At 34.8% G+C, this 8,228-nt stretch overlaps 1 long non-coding RNA gene across 1 annotated transcript; it reads left to right on the top strand.

The window, feature by feature from the left end:
* The first annotated feature begins 867 nt into the window (after window positions 1-867).
* On the top strand, window positions 868-7,143 carry LOC131147683 (uncharacterized). The gene is made up of 2 exons (XR_009134895.1): window positions 868-1,206; window positions 6,392-7,143. It is a non-coding gene; the product is annotated as an uncharacterized LOC131147683 (long non-coding RNA).
* The last annotated feature ends 1,085 nt before the right edge of the window (window positions 7,144-8,228 follow it).

Here is an 8,228-nt window from a genome sequence, read left to right as displayed (position 1 = left end):
AGTAAGAATCCATGATAAATAATTATTGTCTTTAATATTAAGGGAAAAAAAATTCAACTTTACTGAGGTTCAAAATCTAAATAAATTAACAATAATAAGGCAATTTAGAAAAATAAAATGTAAAAACTAAAATAATATTATATATATAATATTACTTCCACCCTTTCAGGGGTACATAAATATGTTTCTTCAGGATCATTATTTTTTTTTTTCTCAACTTATTCTCTTTAGGAGTATGATTTCAATTACAATATGAAAATGGGTGATAACTTACCACCTCTTCTGAGATTAAATGTACTATCTCATTTGGAGAATAAACATCTCACTTCTTCAGGAGGTTGATTTTAACATCTCTTCGAGAGGTTAAAAATGTACTATCTTCAGGAGATAAATATTTACCATTTCTTCTGGAGGCTAAATGTATAGCCTTTTCACGATGTATATATCTTTGGGAGATTAAATATATAGTCTCTTAAGGAATAAATTAAATAAGATTTAAAGAAATATCTTAAATAATTAGAGTCTCGTGCTGATAACGTGTTATAAAAGATGTAGGAAAATAAATATAAATGAGACAGAAATTTACATAGTTTAGCTATGCCTATTTTACAGACGAATGAAATAAAAATTTTACTATTTCAAAAGGAATTATAAGATAATTTGAAATCAATTTTGTACAAAATATTTCTCTTTTCTTTATCTCTCATCTTCTCTCATCCTTTGTAGATACCTATTCTCTTCTAGTCTTCTTCTCTACATTATAAAATGAGAGAAAGATGACCCTTTTATTAGGTAATATATGGTAGTAGAAGATGAAAGGGTAACACTATTCATATTTTTCATAATAATTCATATTTTTTCAAGGTTCCCAACGCTTTTTTCCTCTTGAGCAAAAACATCCCGCCTAACCAAATTACCTTTCCCTCTCCCACTGCGCACAAGCCCTATCATAGAGCCTTTCTGTTTTTCAAGGCTTACGGACCAAGAAGCCTTGCTACCTGCTTCCGTGAAGACCGTGAAAACAAGAAGCCCTAAATTCCTGAAGTCGTACTGCACGAGAAGCCTTGCGACATTGCTGCTGTAAAGCTGCTGTCGTGAATTTGCCGCCGTGAAGCCCTTTCAGTAGTGAAACACTCTTAGCTGTTAAGCTCTCTCATCTGTGAAGGTCGCGAAAACCTCTCGTTCTTGAAGACTGCCATTTGACGAGTACATTCTCTCTCTCTCTCTCTCTCTCTCTCTCTCTCTCTCTCTCTCCACCCAATGCCCGATATCTTTACCAATTTCTCATCCATAGTTAGAAATCAAGAAATTTTCTAGGTATATGGATAACTAAGCATCGTCTTCGTCAAGCTACCATAGAAGACCCATCTATTTGCAAGGTAATTCATATGAGAGATTTGCAAAACTAGAATGTAGATTTTTCTTAATTTCTAAATATGCTTTTTTCTTACTATACCTAATGCATTTTCTTACTTAGAAATTTTTTCTTACATCATAACAAGTACTCTTTTCAATGTTCCCATAATAATTTTCCACTCCTTTAAATTGTTTAGGAAAATAATTTCCTTTTAGGCATGTAAAGTTTTCGGGAAATTAGTCATAGAGAATGACGACATTTTCTCAATCTTTCAATGATATAGCTTTGTAATTTTACAATATTAATTCTGAGCAGCGTCATCTTTTTAGCATATGCCTGAATTGTTCCTGATGTCTGTCTGCAGCAGAACAGATAGAGAACTAGCTTTTGTCTGTGGTTATTGAAAAGTTGGCACCTTTTGTTTGCTCATATGATTTTGATGCTGGTGTCATTTTAATGTCTTTAGGTGGATAGAATTTAGATTATTTAATGCAATATTCTACTGCTTTATGTAAAGAAACAAAGAAATTTATTTATTCCAGAATGATCTGTGAATGTACTGTACAGCAGTATTTATACTAATACATTTAATAAACAAAATACATTCCAATTATATTTCTCACTTTCTAACTATTTACAAACAAAAAACTACTTTATTTCTAACACTCCCCCTCAAGATGGAGAGTGTATATTATGTACTCCCATCTTGGAAAGAAGATAAGTAAACTCATCAACTCCAAGAGCCTTGTCAAAATGTCTGCCACTTGATGCTTGGATGAGACATGTAGTGTTCTTAGGATCCCCAGCTGAATTTTTCTCTCACCAAGTGACAATCAATTTCTATATGTTTTGTTCTCTCATGAAACATTGGATTTGCTGCTATATGCAAGGCTGCTTGACTATCACAGAATAATAAAGCTGCTTGTTTATGATCAACACCAAAATCTTTCAACAAGGATATCAACCATACAAGTTCACAACTTGTAGATGCAAGTGCCCTACACTCAGCCTTCGCTGATGACCTGGAAATAGTTGTTTGTTTCTTTGATTTCCATGAAATCAAAGAATCACCAAGGAAAACACAATATTCAGTGACTGAACGTCTTTTGTCAGGGCAAGATGCCCAATCCGAATCACTATAAGCCTTCAATGTAATGATGAAGAAGAAGGAAAGAAGATCCCTTGACCTAGTGTCCCTTTGATGTATTTTAAGACTTGATAAGCTGCATCCATATGGCTTTGTGTCGGTTTGTCCATAAACTGACTCAAGACTTGAATTGAGTAGGATAAATTTGGTCTTGTCATAGTAAGATACATCAGCCTCCCTATTAATCTCCTGTAGCTTGTTGAATCATCAAGAATAGCTAAATCTGATTGTCTAAGCTTCAGATTGGAAATCATTGGAAGTTTGGCTAGTTTTGCACCAAGATAACCACTATCATTAAGAATATCTAAAGCATAATGTCTTTGGAAAATAGAAATTCCCTTGGCTGATCTAGCCACTTCAAAACCCATAAAATATTTTAATAAACCTAGGTCTTTAATTCTGAATTTATTGTGCAGCAACTCTTTTATTTCTGTCACTTGCTGAAGATTATTGCTAGCCACTATTACATCATCAACATACACTAATAGTGCTAGGAAGGTACCACCAGTTGTTCTAGTGAAGAGAGAATAATCATTCTTGGATTGAACAAAACCACTTTCAAGAAGAAAACTGGACAATTTATTGAACCTTTGTCTTGAAGCTTGCTTGAAGCCGTAAATGGATTTTTGTAATTTGCGAACACATGTCTCCCCCTTGCTGCCATAACCAGGAGGCTACACCATGTAAACCTCCTAAAAAAATCTCCATGTAAAAAGAGCATTATTGACATCAAGTTGATGTAAATGCCAATGATGAATAGAGGCAAGGGTAAGAAGACATCGAATGGTAGTGAGTTTAGCAACAGGAGAAAAGGTATCCAAATAGTCTAAACCTTCAATTTGAGTGTAGCCTTTAGCCACAAGTCAGGCTTTGTAATTGTGCCATCTGCCTTTATATTTAATTCTAAACACCCATTTGCAGCCAATAGGGTGTTTGTTAGGAGGTAAATCAGTGAGAACCCAAGTGTTATTTGCCTCAAGAGCGGATAATTCAGCAGACATGGCTTCCCTCCAATGAGGATAATGGACAACTTGGTGGTAAAATTTGGGTTCAAAAGATGATGAAACAGAAATAGTAAATGCACAATGAGGTAGAGATAAACGATCATATGAAAGAACATGAGATAAATAAAAAGGAGTACCTGAATGCGTAGAGGTTGCAGACATGAAAGAGACCGAATGGGGATGAGAATTAAGTGGTAAGTCACAATGATACTGCTATGGGGGATGTCTAACCTGATTTGATCTTCGAACAATGGGAGAAATAAGTGCAGGAGAAGGGAATGGAAAAGAAGGAGAAATGGAAGATGAAGAGGTAGGAATGATAGGAGATGAAGAAGGAGAAGGGGGAAGAGAAGTGGAAAGAGAATCTGAAAAAGAAAAAGGGAGAACTAGACAATTATCATTGATTGGAGGAGAAGAAGAAGGGGAAGTAGCTTTATATGGAAAAAATGACACATAAAAAATAACATCACGAGAAATAAAAAAAGTATGAGATTGAAGATCAAGTAGCTTATAACCTTTGACTCCATAGGGATACCCAAGAAAAAGACACGAGCTCTAGAGTCAAACTTGTGTTTTTGGGAAGTGATGGTAGCATAACAAAGACAACCAAAGACACACAAATTAGTGTATGAAGGTACTTTGGAAAACAAAACTTGATACGGACTTCTATTAGAAAGAAGGGGAGTGGGGGTTCTATTTATTAAATATGTGGCTGTGAGCATGGTTTTAAATCGCGGTAGCGGGTAGCGTAACGTAACGGTAACGGGTGTAATGGGAAGCAGGAGTAGCGGATGTTACATAACGAGAAGCGGGTGTAACAGCCGTGAATTTTTTTGAAGCACGCACAACCTTGTGCATATTAGTGTACTTGCATGTTTTAAGCTTTTAGCTATTCTTAGAAAGGGTTTTAGTGTATTTTGGACCCTTTAGTTCGAGTAACTAAGTTATTTGGTAAGGACAAAAAGTTTACATTTGTTTTAAACCATCATTGATAGAAAATTACGTGTGTGCGCGTATTTATACTTCTCATTGTTCTTATCTGTGATAAATTCTTATGTGTGCTTAATGAATTAATAAAATAAAATACATTATACACTCCATTAATCTATTAGTCACATAAAACATACGAATAATATAAATATAAAATAGTTAGAAAAGAAAGAACGTTGAAGTTGAAAAATAAAGAACATAAATATCACATTACTAATATTATTAAAAAAAAAATTCCTAACAAGTTAGTATTTTGAAATTGTTAATTAATGCATCTATTGTGAGTATTTGAAGAAATAGTAAATTTTGTATCATTGTCATCCTCATTATAATCTTTTCCCCCTCTTGCCACTTGGTATATTGAAAATGATATATGAAAGAAAGAGAAAAAGTGAGAAGAAAAAGTAAAAAATAAAATATTTTTTTGGTGTAACAGTCCTGTAGCGGTTACGTAACGGTCGTAGCAGCCTTTACATAACGGTCGCGGTCCGTAACGGCTGCTACGGTCGTGATTTTTCTTCCTACCGATTTCACGGTGTGTAACGGTATCGGTAACCCAAAAAACCTTTACGTAACGGCGTTACGTAACGGTCGCGGCCTTTATTTAAAACCATGGCTGTGAGAACACAATCCCCCCAAAATGTTCATGGTAAATGTGCCTGAAAACGAAGGGCTCTAGCAACTTGTAACAAGTGCTTGTGTTTACACTTAACAATGCCATTTTGTTGTGGTGTATAAGTGCAACTACGTTGATGAATGACACCATGAGAACTATAAAAATCAGGCATGTGAAATTCTTGACCATTATCAGATCATAAGATTTTATATTGGCATTGAATTGAGTATGAACAAGAGAATTTTTTTAAGAAGCAAACGAGTATCAACTTTATTTTTCATGAGATAAACCCAAGTACCATGACTGAAGTCATCTACAATGGTAAGAAAAAACCGAAAACCTTCCATAGTAGCAACGGAGAAGGGTCCCCAAATATCACAATGAACTATCTCAAAAATAGAGGAACTAAAGGACTCACTTAGTGAAAATGGTAAACGTTGTTGTTTAGCAAAATGACAGATATCACAATGAGGATAGGATGAAATAGAAATGGAAGGATAAGAATTATGTAAAAGAAGCTGCTTGGAAGCTGGTACATGTCCTAACTGATAATGCCATACATTGAAAGAAGAGCAATTTGTAGTAGATGAAACAGAGGAAGCAAGAGAAGGTGAAGCAGTACACTGTGACTTGGATGCCATGTAATAGAGGCCATTTTACAGTTTATCCCATCCAATCGTCTTCCAAGTGTGCAGAATCTGAACAAAACAGTGTTGAGCCAAGAAAAGAACACAACAATTGAGAGAGGAAGTTAGTTTACTGATAGAAATGAGATTAAAAGTAAATGATAGAATGCAAGGAACATTAGTGAGGATTAATGAATTGGTTAGAGCTATGGTGCCAATATGAGTGACATTAACCTTGAAACCATTGGGAAGCTGAACATGTGTATTTGATACTGGAGTGAAAGAAGTAAAATATGAAGGTGAAAAAACTGAATGAGAAAAATCACCTGTCATGTTGGCAGCAGTGTGAGAAGTAGTGTTGTCGAGTTTGTTTTTTGAAGAATTGGAATTTAGTAAAGAAACTAGTTTGCTGATACTGCTATTGTGTTATAGGTATCTTAGGAACTTCACTGAGTACCTCCTGTGAAGAAATAGCAGTAGCTTGATTGGCAGATGCAAAATCTGACTTAGGCTTTGTGAACTTGAATCCAGGTGGAAATCTATGAAGGCGATAGCATTTATCTTTTGCATGACCAATCTTTTTACAATAGCTACTGATTGGTTTCTCTCTGATTAGTTTATCTCTGATTAGTTTCTCTCTGGCCTTATCAGATTGTTTAACATCAGCAGAATGGCTGGCTAATGCGGCAGCTTCAGGTATAAAAACAGAGGTGGAAATGCCTCGTTGATGCTCAGGATTGTTGCCGTGATGCAAGAAGTAAGGATTGGTAGGATCCCCAGGGGTGTTGAACAGAGAAGACGATGAAAAAGACTCCATTGATGAGAAGCACAACAGCAGAAAAAGAGAATCGCCTTCGAGAAAATCAGAGTTCTCAACTTCGATGATCAAATCAAAACTGTGCTAGCGAAGAAGAAAATTGCTGCGAAGTGAAGACAAAAACTATGGCCAAGCCGAATCCATAGAAATCAAATTAAGAGTCACGTAGCAGAATCTAAGCATCAACTTCGATAAAATTTCTTTCACCTACCTGCGTAACTGAAGATCGCAACTGGTGATACACGTGGGAGGCCTCAACGTCAATGCTGAGCTCTAGATCCAGGAACGTGAGAAACCCAATCTTCACGAAATTGACACAACAGAGAACTTGTAAAAGCATAATTACACAGTGAGAATCACGCGAAGGCTAGGGTTTCATGCTGAGAAGAAATGGCGGAAATTTAGAGAAGCTCACGAGTGACGAGACACGACATAGACGGAGTGAGGGAATGGCGGGAGCTGGTGGGAGAGCACTCTGATACCATGTAAAGAAACAAAGAAATTGTATATTCCAGAATGATCTGTGAATGTACTGTACAACAGTATTTGTACTTATACATTTAATGAACAAAATACATTCCAATTATATCCCTCACTTTCTAACTATTTACAAACAAAAAACTACTTTATTTCTAACACTTAACTTATAATTTTTAATTTAGTTTTTTTTCCCCATAAAATATTATATTTTTTATTCTGACTGCGATAAGCTTTCGAACAATTGAGTTCTTCCTCTTTAATGCTTTTTTATTTTTTCTATTTTTTATTTTATTTTATTTTTTTGGTCAGTTTTGGTTGTGATTTGATTGACAATGTAGGTTTCCTGCTATGAAGTGATTAACTTTTGAAGTGTTATGATTTTTATTCATTAAGTTGTGTTCAATTTTTAACTTGTTTTTCCCTTTCAAGTGGGAATTTTCTTTGAATACAATTCTGTCTAGTATGAACTTCCATCTCTTACTTATTTTGGATTTCAATTAATTGATCCTCGTTCACATCTACATTTCAGTTAAACATTTTAAATAAATGTTTACCTTCTTCCAAATTTGATAGCAACTTTATTTATTTGTTTATTTATTTTTATAAGCTGGTGGCAATTTTGATTTATGGCTCAGCACTCTGTTTTGTTATATATTATCAATTATCTTTTTCTGAAATCATAGAAATATTTCTTTCTTGAGTTTAGCTTTTGAATTCAATGTGAACTTTTTTTTTTGTCTCTCATGCCGTTTGTAGTTTGAAAATTTGTTTGTGTTTTGTCACAACTTTCTACATTTTCTATGAAGTTTTTGTTGAACCTATTTAAAAGTATTTGTTTTAACAACCATCTTGCTTTGTAAGATTTTATGCAGAAGGTGCTTATGGGCTCTCAACTCCCAAGGAACAGAACAGAATTCTCCAGTTGATTGGCATTGATGCTTTTCTCTGATGTTGTATTGTGTTTGATGCTGATTTTTTAATTACCATGTACATTGACCTTGCCTGCAAAGCTCTATGTTCCTCCTTGTCATGCCCCCTTCTCTTTCTGAATAATCTCACTACCTCTATTTAATCGTGTGCTTTTAATTTCTAAATTTGTCACAGGTGCTGATGTATACATCGCAATTCTCTTCCCACCTCTCCTATTATTCATCAAATGGGGATGCAAATTTCAAATTCTAACCTTCAAGG

The sequence above is a fragment of the Malania oleifera genome, chromosome 2 (assembly GCF_029873635.1).
Source record: "Malania oleifera isolate guangnan ecotype guangnan chromosome 2, ASM2987363v1, whole genome shotgun sequence".
Lineage (NCBI taxonomy): Eukaryota > Viridiplantae > Streptophyta > Magnoliopsida > Santalales > Ximeniaceae > Malania > Malania oleifera.
This window is presented reverse-complemented; position numbering and strand designations above follow the sequence as displayed.